This window comes from Archocentrus centrarchus, chromosome 24 (genome assembly GCF_007364275.1).
Source record: "Archocentrus centrarchus isolate MPI-CPG fArcCen1 chromosome 24, fArcCen1, whole genome shotgun sequence".
In the NCBI taxonomy this organism is placed as follows: Eukaryota; Metazoa; Chordata; class Actinopteri; order Cichliformes; family Cichlidae; genus Archocentrus; species Archocentrus centrarchus.
The window spans coordinates 16,625,614-16,638,577 of record NC_044369.1 but is presented as its reverse complement, the minus strand read 5'-3'; positions in this window follow the sequence as shown (position 1 = coordinate 16,638,577).

Below are 12,964 nucleotides of genomic sequence, written 5' to 3'. Positions count from 1 at the left end.
GGGCTTTGACCTGCTCCGTTCCCGACCTGGGCCGGTGCACCCCTCCTTAGACGACCTGGTGGTCCCGGGCTCCCCCAGGAGCACCATATCGATACCGAACTTAGCGCGGACACCCGATCGGCATAGTCCGCTGCAGCTCAGAGCTCCTGAGCTCAAACGATCCGCCAGCCTCAGCCTCCCGGTAGCTTGGATTACAGGCGCGCGCCACCGCACCCGGCGAGAAGCAACCTCATTCACAGAGCCTTTAAGGACGACTGAGGTGACGTCATCACACCAGGCTAGTGCCCATAATCACCCAAAATGCGACGTAGTCATTCCTGTATATAGTTAGATAGATAGATAGATAGATGGATAGATAGATGGATAGATAGATAGATAGATAGATAGATAGATAGATAGATAGGAACTGTAACTGTAATATTAACCACAAGGGGGCCCAGCATACTTGCTAAAACATAATTTACAGGAGAAACAGCTTTCCAAATAAAAAATACCCTGATTTTTGTATACGCCTTCCAGTCTGTGAAGTAAAATGTTGTGGAAAGTAGATGAATGTGAATGCTTGGGATGAGGGTCAGAGGGGAGTATGTAAAGGGTTTTGGCACCCCCGCTAGGGTCTAGCAGAGAGAGTGCATTGTTCTCTGACCTAAATTTCATGACATGGAACTGCAGAAAAAAAAAGGTCAGAGTGAATGGGAGGCAGCAGCAATGTCTTCACTCTCCACTGCCCCACACACACTGGTCAGACCATGACATCATTCAACTGTCAAACACTATTTTAGGAAAGTGTGTTTTAGGAAAGATGTTAACCAATGAGCATATCTGATCTCGTTTACCAAAACTTTGCCAAGACACATACACTGATAAGTTAATGACAGATGTTACAAACAAAGGAAAAGGTCAAGAACAACAGAACTTCTTGTACTGTAAAATGTGAAGCTATCTTTCAGAGCAATCACTGTATATGCAGCATACAAGGAGAAGAAGACATGTAATAAATGAGGCATCATGCTTTCAGGCAAACAGTCAAGGTCACATTAAGGCCACACACGAGAAGCAAGCCAAAAAGTAAGTCTTCTGAGGTTGCACTATTTCACTATATAGTATTTATTTACACACCTGTCCAGCTAGTCAGTTCTCCATTCACCTGATTTTCACCTGTCACCACACCTGGCCCCATTCCACCACAACCCAGCCAGTATTTCTATCTACCACATAAACCTTTTCATGGAAGACAATTTGTCAAGTCACAGTAAGAAAACCAGATGTGTAACTTTAAGGTCAAATTCCATTTAGATGCACTGATTTTAGGGCCCAGTTGAGATACAAGTGGAGTTCACAACACTGTTAACACTCTTAAGTATTATAAACGGAAAAGCGGCATTAAAATGCTGTCTTTGTCCAGCAGGCTCATCAGCATCTTAAACACATCCAGCGGCATCATCACATTTATGGGGGTGTCATGGCGAGGCCCCACTTGTCATTTCTCTGTGCGTGTTAGCTCGTCTCAGTGCATGGAGGAGGCAGAGGAGGGAAAATATAAATCCCACTCTCTCTCTCTTTTTTTTTTATCACACTGGCTCCATTCTTCACAGGGCTTTGATGAGACAGGGGAGCAAACCTGGGTGGAGTCTGGAGATTTATGGCTGACAGAAGTGTGCAGGCCATTAGATCCCAGTGTCCTGCTAATGAACAATCATACCGAGGGATACAGTATCTTTGGAGCTCATCGATCAAGACTCATCCTTATGGACATGTAAGGTGTAGTCTGACCGGATGGCACCAAAGGACAACAAGATTCATCTTTATTTTCTAATCAGAACCCATGCTCGGTCATGTGGTGTTGTGTATCAGACCTTACGCTGTGGGGTTATAGTTTTAGGTTTCATGTGTTTTTCACACTCAACGCTGAAATGCAACAGATTCAACACAGTCAAGTAGCATGTAATAGATCAGTTTAGGCTTTGCCAAACTGATAATACCAAGAAAACAATCCCTGCAGAACTCTAACCTCAAACCCCCAACAAACACATCATCATTATTCCTTTACCCCAACCTCCACCCAGCCCCCCCTGGGTATTGATGTGCAGGCGGCAGCCCCAGCTGCTGGTGATGCAGAACCTTCCCTGTGTTGTCATCAGTATTGTGGCGTCTCGTGGGAGAGCAGAGATGAGTGCTGTAATTAGCGGGGAATGAGGCCAGCAGCAATAAGAGCATTTGTGTGGGGCCACCAGAGTCCCCCGGGGACTCTGAGACGCGTGGCTAACCTGTGGTGCACTACCTGTGGCTCTGAGGGCTGATTTGTTATACATACACTACTGTGCAAAAGTCTTGAGCCACCAATCATTTCTGTATATTTTGCTTCCAAGGAGCTAGACTTTTTTGTAATTTTTTAAAAGTGGTTTAGAGAAATAGTTGTCCAGACAAGAGAAGAACCAGTGGTGTGTCTACATAGAACACAAAAATTCCAAAGACCAACACAACTGGCCCTTCAGTTGATCCATCTACTGTTCACTGAAGCCTCATCAGAAATGGTCTCAGTGAACAGTAGCTGGACCTCCAGCCAACATCCAAAGAAGAGCTTTGAATGTCCTTCACATTAAGGTTCCTTTTTATTGTCATTGCATACGCAAGCATACACAATGAGATTCGGGTAAATCTCAAGAAGCCTGGAGAACTATTCCTGAAGACTTCTCAAAGAAATGACAAGAAAGCTGCGTCAGAGTTCAGGCTGTGCTGAAGAATAAAGGTGGTCACAACAGTTATTGACTTTCAAGCTTGTTAGAATCATTAAAAACTCTGTTTCTGTGTTATATACTGTATCTCCATGCATGTTTGCACATGTTTCAATAAATCCCTGCACATGTTTTCCATTTTACACAATACTGTAAAGCAAGTACATTTTTTGGCATGTCATGTGTAATAAAATCAGCAAGGCTTCAGATACACTTGAAGGGTATTAATGTTAAAATAATATCTGTGCTTTACCTATAATAACAAACTGTCTATCACAAAGGCTTGTGTATGGTAAAAAAAAAAAACACAAGGACACCACTACACAAAAACCACCTTGCAAAGACTGTAAAGTGTGCAATCAGTGCAGCAAGAGCAGAATCAGCAAGATATGGATACATATTACCATGCAAAATCCTAAATTTAGGGAAATAAACAGAAAAAATATTCATCTTTGGATTTTGTACTAAAACTTCCAAGATATCACTTTGGGCTAAATAATAATAGAGCACTAAAAAAGTAATCTTTAGCCCTAAGTGCATGAAAAAGTCATTAAAAAACAGTTTTCATTCTATATAAAATGTATTTATAAGAAATACCATGCATTCTCAGTTGTATTTTAATTGTAGATACATACATATATATATATATATATATATATATATATATATATATATATATATATATATATATATATATATATATATATATACAATATTAATTATTTTAGCTTTACATTATTATTTTTTAGTTAGTTATTATGGTGTTTAATTACTGTCTCTGTTTTGTTTTTGCATGTACAGCCCTTTGTGACTACTGTCTGTGAAAAGTACTAAATAAATAAAATTTAATTACTTACTTATTTACTATAACCAAACAAACCATTTGTGATGCATGCTTGTCAATCAGGCTTAAACAGGTATGCCCAAGGTGTTTTTACATTAAAATCAATTGCCTAATAAATCCAAATTGTTTTAAATATACAAAACTTTATTTAAAACACACTGGGTTTACTTTTTTTAACTTACATTTGACCAAAGTATACATTAGGTTTATTTCTTTGTTTTTGCAAGAACTGTGTAATCCAAATTAAAATGTTATGGATTTATATCCAGTTAAAGTTCATGAAAAGACTTTAACTGAATTTTTTTTCAACATCTTCCCAGAGAATTTGTTTGTTTTGTTCTTCCCGGGAAAATCAGAGCTGACCAAATGTCTTATTACACAGTTAGCATGCACTTTAAATGACTGTGTGTGTGTGTCTGTCTGTGTCTGTGTGTCTGTCTGTGTGTGTGTGTGTGTGTGTGTGTGTGTGTGTGTGTGTGTGTGTGTGTGTGTGTGTGTGTGTGATACAGCCCTGGTCTCTGTGTCTGCGTGCGCTGGTGCGTGCAGGTGTGTGACGGCTGCTTATGCTCCATCTGCGTCTGCTGCTGATGAGTAAAGCCATGAAATAGATCCAGCTGGAGATGTGCGGAGGAGACCGTGGCCTCCTGGGAAATCATCCACACTTCCACCAGCACCATTTTGTCCACTTCCTTAGCACCCCAGAGAGCTATCAATAAGTGGGTAATTGAATTTTAAGCACAAACACTGCTGTCAAATGAGTGTTGGTGTGTGTGTGTGTGTCTGATGCGGGGGATGTTTAGCTGTGTGAACATGGTGATGCTCTCTGTGGGCTTTGCACAGAGAGGATGAATGTTTAATCCATTAAATAACAATTACAGCCTGCAATGGTCCAGAGTGGCTGGTGGAAGGAGGGAATGAGGAAACACACCCAGACTGCTCACAAGCCTCTAAACAGCGTGCATCCATTAAATGTGATTATCGACACACACAAGCAGACAAAATGAAGATGTAAGACTAATAACATGTGCACAGATTCCCTGTAATGCTTTCAAGTTAATACAAATGTGTCTTATGTTAACACTGAGGTGATTTCTGGGCTGTTTAGTCAACTCAAGCTTAAGGGAATTTATAGAGGCTCTGCACTTAAAGATGGCAATGTTTATTACTGTGTTTGATTTAATATATTTAGTACAGTTAATGCTGGTGACTACTTTAATCTAACCTAAATGGAAAAAAAGGAATACTTCAAGCCTAAGAGGACATGCCAAAGCTCATACCTTTGGAAGATTTCTCCACCTGTAAATGAAAAACAGAAATGTATTAGAGACCTCACACCAAAATGTGTAATTACAATGCAATAATGGAGGCTAGGCTACTTTATGATACAGATCGCAGCCGTTATAATGCTAAATATTGTAACACAGAGAACTATTGTTTGTCCTTTCCTCCAAAATACCACAAAGGTACCCATTAATTAAGAGCATACTTACAGTATAATTAATTTCTCTCAGTCCTAAATCCAAATAAATTTCATGGTAAATGGAGGGAAATTAAACCATAAGTTTATGGTATCATAAGAAGTGCTACAAAAATAAGTGACAATGGTGTGAGCAGTTCGATTCTAAAAGCACAGCTACAACTCTGCGACCTTCCAGCTTATTTAATTCAGTGACCTCAGTGACCACTTACAAACACACAATGTACTGACCTTGAATTCAGTTATGGTGTTGTTTTATTTATTCACTTGAAATGCTGGCAGTTTTTTTTTTTTTAAATAAATAAAAAAAAATTTAAATGGGTGAACAGATGTTTGAGGAAATTACATTTCCACTCCAACTGTAAAGAAAATATGCGGTCTGCATGACAAAATAATATTCTGGAGTCGGTGGCTTCCAGATAGAAAACAGCAGCCTGTTAATTAATAGTCATTCACGTGAATCAGCAGCCTAACAGGAGAAGGTGGAGAAGATTATCCAAAAGTGTGACCTGCTCAGCTAAATATTTTATTTATTTCCCATGTTTGAAACACTGAAAAAAAAAATCAATATTTGATATGAAGAAAAGATTGAATCAAAATCAACTATAAAAGCATGCATGGCATAAAAAAAACACCTCAGATATTATATTGCCAGCTGCAGCTTTGTTCAATGGGCAGAAGAAAAAGTCTTCTCAGTAAAGTTTGTGTTGAAGAGCTAAGTGCTCATAAAACTGTTTTAGAGTATTTGTCTTTGTAAATCTGTCAGTGGGCTGCAAATTAGGAAATCTGATAATTTTCCATGTATTTGTTATGCACTTAGTATATATAAGCTGACAAAAAAAAGATATATAGGCAAGTATTGTCTGATCCCACTAGTAGAAAGACTGACTTACCCTGACCTTTGCCCTGAACAGACAAACACCACTCACACTCCCAGCTCGATGAACACAGTTTGTCAGTGCGATCGTTAAGTTGCACTCGTGATCCAAAATAAGTTTGCTAGCTGTGGATTTCTCATGCTGCACACACAATGGCCTGTGTATGGGAGCTGCCTGGTGGCATTGCTTAATTAGGCGAACAGTTGATTCATTTGCACTAATTGACAGCTAATTAAAGGAGTGAGGGCACATCAAACTGATGTCCCTCTGAGCTGGACCTTGACTGCCGGGGATCATAGGGAGAGGGCATTATGAAATATTGAATCTCATGAGAACCACCTGCCATTAAAAGTGGCTTCAAACATATGGAGCAGTCTGTCTGTGTGTGGTTAAGCAGGCTCATCCTACAGTGTTGAAATGCAGCCTGTAGAGCACAGCTGCTTGTGAGCCAAGGCTTCATTAACTGCTAGAAAAAAAAGAGAGTGAATAAGACATGCGGTTTAAGTAAAAGGCTTTATAATCAACAAACAAGAAACATTTACAAGTAAATGCCGGCAGAAACTTAATGCTGTATTCAAACAGTAAAATTAGCAGTAAAAATGTCACCATCTGACCACCAACCTATCAAACAGAGCTCTGGAAACAGAACATTTTTCAATTTAATTAAACTTTAAACAGATTTTAAAGTTAAAGTTGACTAATCAATATTTGTATACAACAATGGATCAAAAGACCATTTCTGGAATGCAGTGCTCATACAGACAAACCATAGACTGTATATAAATGATGGGATGAAAGGGGTGGATCAAAAGCCACACTCTAAACAATCATCTGTATTCTCTAAATTGGGCCGTAATTTATAAAATAAATGCAATGATCTATCAAATATGAGTTAAAACCAGACACCAAGGGCATAACGTCATTTGAAAGTGTCAAAATAGAAGTAGAGTATTTTTTTAATACAATAGGCGTCACCTCCTTGTGGCCATTGGAAAGAATGCAGGTTAGCTTCACTTTTCAGACACAGACACTATCTCTCCATCTTTTATATCATTTACATGATAATTCCACAAAAACCTTATCAAATTACTCTAATTTTCCTTTCAGTGCTATATTTAGCATCTTTTGTCTTGCTTTTGTTTCAGGGGCCATAACTTTTCACAGCTATGTGTCCAGCGACAAACACCAGCTGAGCAACACAGTGAAGAATTTAGCAGCTAATGTGATGGATATCCCTCAGAAGATGGTGGAAACCAAAAACACAGCTAAAACACAACTGTCAGGTCCAAATCACTCTTGTGTATGGAATAATGCCACTGCTATAATCATGGTTTGTTGAACTACTCCCAAGCTAAACGAGAAAGAAAACAAAGCAACACTGCATAATACAGCCAGTCTTTATATCTGCTGAACAATTCCTCTAAATTTCTGAAGTAATCTAACTGTAGAAACCAGTACTACGCAGTCACAGTAAAAACAAAGTACACCCTCTTTCAATTCTAAAGTTTTTATGTACATAATAAAAAAAAATCATCTGGTCCTGACCAGGTCTTAAAATCTGGTAAATGCAACATCAGATGAACAACACACACACGGTAAATGTTTTAAATTCATGACAAGTACAAGTAGAAAAAGGCTGAACAGTTTTGGCTTGTTTGGAAGGGCTGACAGGAAGAAAGAAAGCTTCTTCTCTTTAAAACCAACATGGCAGCACAGCTTAGGTTTGCAAAGTTGTATCTGAAAAAAATCACAAGACTTCTGAAACTTCTGAAAGACCAAAGTAGAGATGTTTGGCCATACTGCATAGTGTCCACATTTAGTGAAATCCAAACACAGCATATCAGCACAAACACCTGTCAAGCACAGTGGTGGAGGTGTGATGATTTGTGCTGAGAACACTGCAGTCATTAGTATACCAAAGTATTCTAGAGTCAAATGTGAGGCCATCTCTCCATTGGGTTAAACCTGGATAAATTTGGGTCAAGCAACAGGACAACGATTCCAAGCACAGCAGAAAATCATCAACAGAATGACTAAAAAAGAAAAGAATCGAAGTGTTGCAATGTCCCAGACCTCAGCTTCACTGAGATGTTGTGAACTTAAGCTGTACATAAGCGAATACCCACAAACCTCAATGAACTGAAGCAACACTGTAAAGCAGAGTGGGCCAAGATTTCTCTGTAATGATGTGAGAGAGACTGATAAAGTCATGCAGAAAACAAAGACTGCTGCTACTGCAGGGTGTGCTTGGTTTCTCACACACTTCTTCAGCATTTTGACTTAGTTTTTGTTAAAGAAATAGTTTTAAGACTTGGTAAGGACCAGATGAGTTTTTATTATATCCTGATATGTAAAACCTTAGAATTGACAGAGGGTGTACTTTCTTTTTACCATATTATTGCAGGTACAACTGCAATGCAGCAACTGACAGACAAAAGGAGAAATAAGTACTGGGTACCTACAGGGCACAGAATTAGTAAAACAGAGCCAAACAGTTAACAATATTCTGCAGTAACTAGAAGGACCCTTAGTACCTCCAAATTCTCCACATGCTGATACTACGCTGCAGTAGATACCACCCAGTGTTGTCATACTCCATCATAAATTACTAGATCACAAAGACTAGAAATTAATTTTATTGGCTTTTAAAAACTGTTAAACATCATGTTATATTTTTATTAAAAAAAGTAAGATCCACATGAACGGATAATGGATATATTTTATGTTTATTGACCCTATTAGCATCCTCTAAATCTTTTTTTTTTAAATATTTATATTTCATCATGATAAATTTAAAAAAATCACTGAAATATGAATTTTAAAATTTTGTGAATGATGAGAGGTAGGGATTTTTTACATTTTGAAATTTTTTTGTGACCTTAACTTTTGACCTCTGATCTTGAAAATGATATTGTACGTTCCTGGGCCCTTAAGGAATATTTCCATAAAGTTTCATGAATTTTGGTTCAAAGCTTTTTGAGATAGCACAAATATGTGAATACTGTCCATATCAGACAGTGGTAAAGAATCTCTTTTAAAAATTCCTGGATCCAGATGGTGAACAAGATCACAAACAAAATATAATCAATTGTTCCTTATAGCACCCCCAACATCTCAGAAATTGTCATCAAAATCTGTTTGTAATTTTCCAAGTTTTCCGAGGTAATTATAGGAGTCTATAACATATTTCCTATAGTTGTCATTAAGTGCTGCTGCTATAAAGTAATCTTGTGCTCGTCATTGTAACTGGATGAGCACAGAACCTGTAATGTTTGAAAGTGTTTGTTTATTCTGTGAATGCAAGAGCAGTGGAAATTCCAGTCAGCACCCCTAACAGTTCTCTAATTACAGGAAGGGCAGAACTTTGGCTACTTCATACAAAGGCTCTAACGTGAAACATGTAGGAATACTACCATTTGTATTATGGGCTGTATTAATAAGAGTTTTGCTTGTTCTTTTCTATGTCTGAACAAAGAGACAGATAAACAAGAAATGTAGTTTTAAAAAGTCTGCAAGACTTGAATCGCTTGCATTTTGCTTCCAAGATTTAAAATGGTCCATGAGATATTTATTGAAATCTTAAAAATCTAAGACTTTCATGGGGTTTTAATATTCTTTAAGCATCTACAACACCGCTAATAATTGATGGACGGATTAATATCTATTACAAATCATGATTCTGTCTGTTTTATAAGCTCCCCAAATTTTGGATGCTATCACATGATGTTAACACAAGTTGTCTGGAGGCTTTTAGAGGCTTTCCTCAGGACAGGGACCAAGCTCGCTGCAGGACAGCAGGAATAGGCTGTCTTCATGTCTGCTGGTTCTGCCCATGTGAATCACAAAAAGACAATTAGGGGCTTATTAGGGTCTTGGGGGCGATGCACCTCATGGGGCGTCCGCTTGCCGGTTTGGCCCCAGTTTTGAGCCACTGCCATGGTTGAAAACAGTCAGGGGCATTGTCTCACCTAATTACACTAAAAGCATGGGCCCCTTTTGTGCTGCTGCTGCTGCCATGCCTGTCTAGTTCCCTTCACCTGCCTTACTGCTAGTCTCTGTCCACTGTGGACATGTGCTAATTAGACAAGAAATGGGCCCAAGTAATTATGTCAATTCTTGTTAGGAGTAGCCACAATGTGTAATATTATTTTGTCTAGAAACTTTTGGTGTTGGGGGGCCTCTCTCCCACGTTTCCCAGAGTGTTTTCCTCATTACGCCAATAACACATCTGAACATGCAACAGGGGAATGCGGCACACTCGGCAAGTCCCTGACAAACTTCAGAGCATAAATAGATGCACTCACACAGAAATGGAGACTATAGAATGGCAATAGCATGAAGTTATTGCCCTAATTAATGCTTTGTGCCCACAGAGCAAACTGTTGAATCACTGGTGCCACATTGTTGGGACTGTGAGAGCTTTTTTGTCTTCTCCACTCTAATAGGATGTTTTCATCAATGGCTGTTTGGTGACCCAGCTCCTCTTCTTAAATGCCAAGCTCTGGGAAATGGCAATTAGCTAGATTAGAAGAGCCATTTGTGTAGTCTCAAACACAGACAAAGATCAGACAGGAGCAGATGAAACTAACAGAACAAAACAAGCCAAGCCTGATTTTTTTATATATATATAGATTACAGTGACTTTAGCTGCAGCATGCAGTCAGCTCAGGTAAACTGGGCCATTTTCTCATTAATCACTTAGGAGGAAAAACCTATGTGTAGCATTTAACTGTGTTTGTATGATTAATAATGACTGTTTTTAACATTTTTGTGTTGAATTGGTGTAATAAAATTTAATTGTTCAGGCCCTACAGCTTTTGAAACATCAACTGTCCCACGTGTCGTAGAGGAGCGGTTTTCAGGTAAAATGGGAGACCTGATCAGCAAAAATGGATCATGAAAAGGTAAAGTGTAAACGAGACATTTCTGATAAAGCAAATTTTAAAAAGACTTTAATTTGATAATACAACAATGTGACATTACATTTAAATGGCATTAAATCATTAAAACACACAGGATATTCCTGTCATGGTCACCATTCCCAGTTTAGTTACTTCCTGTTATTTTGATAGTCATGTTTCCTTGTGCCTTGTTTTAGTTTACGTCCCCATGTCGCCTTACCAGATTTTGTTCAGCTGTGTGTAGTTCCCCAGGTGTCGCCACTCTCCCTTATCTCTCGTCTGTATTTAAACAACCCCCCCCCCCCCCCCCCCCCCCCGCTTGTGTTCTCAGTTGTGTCATACTGTTTGTTCCCTCTTTGTCAGCTGCTTTCTTTATGGGATTTGTTTTTTTTTTTAATATAACGTGGCTTACACCTTTCTTTGACAAATAAAGGCTAGTTTTTTGTATCTGCCACTCTGTCTGAAAGTCTGGATTTGACTCAACTTTGACACATCCTCACCTTCAACACATGACAATTCCACACACTTCCAAGCAGGCCTACATTTGCTTGTTGGTGTCTCTCAGCTGTCTCCCTGTACTCAACTACAACTCCCCTCATCTTCTCCTCTACCTTCTCTTGCAGGTGTCATTCTATCTTCTTTCTGTTCCTTTCCTTTCAGCATGCTGTGTGTAATAAGTAATTTTACTTCAACATCTATCACTTCTTTCACTCTTTCACTCGCTGCCTTTTCAATGAGTGTGGGCTTATTCAGTTCAATTAAATTCAATTTTATTTATATAGCACCAAATTATGTGCGCACTACATTCATGTTTGCATGTTAATATGGAAACCTGCTTCTGCCACAGAGAAAACACCCCCCCACACACACACTATTTTTGCCATTCACAAGGCAAAATTTTGGGTCACTATCTCTAAATTTTGGCTTATTATCTCAGAATTCTAAGTTAGGTTTCTTAAAAGTTTGACTTACTAAACTTCTGACAAAATAACTTGAAATTTTGACTTTTTTTCCGCCACTTTTTTTCAGTGGCGGAAACACTGTGTTAGTGTTTGTATGCATTTTTGTGTACATACACATATACACACTAATGTGCACACACAAACACACTTAGAAGGAAAAATGTGGAAAAGGTATGCAACAGGCAATAATAAGATATATTATTAATATCAGTTCTTTTTAGTAAGCAGAACCAACAAGAATATCTGTTAAAATCCAGCTCAGGAGGTGGCCCATCTTAACTGAAATGAATGGTCCATTTTATCTAACACATTAAGCTGGGCCGGTAACTGAGACCCCGTTTTTTTTTTTTTCTTAAATCTGACACGGCATCACAACATGGATTTTGAATAATTATTTATAGATGTTCTTTTTTTTTTTTTTTCTTATTGCTTTATCAGTTTTCTGGGGTGGTTTCAAAATGAAAGCCCCGCTCCCCTCAGCAGCGTCAGACCAATAAAATCAAAAGTTAAATGTCAAATATTGTTGTGGCAACAGTTTGAAATCACCTGCAGTTATTAAAGAGCTAAGATGCTCCAACCTTAAATGGGCCATTTTATCTGAGACCTATATGATATTTACATGATATTGCCTCATATTTGGTCCTTAAATGTGCTTTATTAGCTGTATTGTAACCCATATTGCGGCACATGAGGTAGGAAACATCTGGGGGGGTTGGCAAATACAACACTGTAACCCAACTACAATTATTTTAGATAACAGAAAAGATCAATATCAGGAAATAAACACATAATATATAAAAATAACATTTAAGTCCTCTAACCTGTATATGTCCAAACTGTATACAGAGAACTTCACAGACAAAAAAGGATCAAAGCAATAATTTCATAACATTTAATCCACTTGCAGATTTCTTACAAAAAAAATTTTTTTTTTTCTTGTGTCTTAGGATCATTTTATTCCTTTCTTTGATTTCAGACAATTATGATGCAACAACTGGTTTCTCGCTGCGTCCTAATAATGAAAACGATGTGATTTAAGTGTTTATGTGCTCTGTGTGTGTGCGCACGCGCGCCCGCGCCCCAAACCTCATTAACATGCTATTGGTATGTCATTGATCTCTTCATTCACCTCTAATGAATTGTCTCAGCCGCTGGAGGTAATTTAAT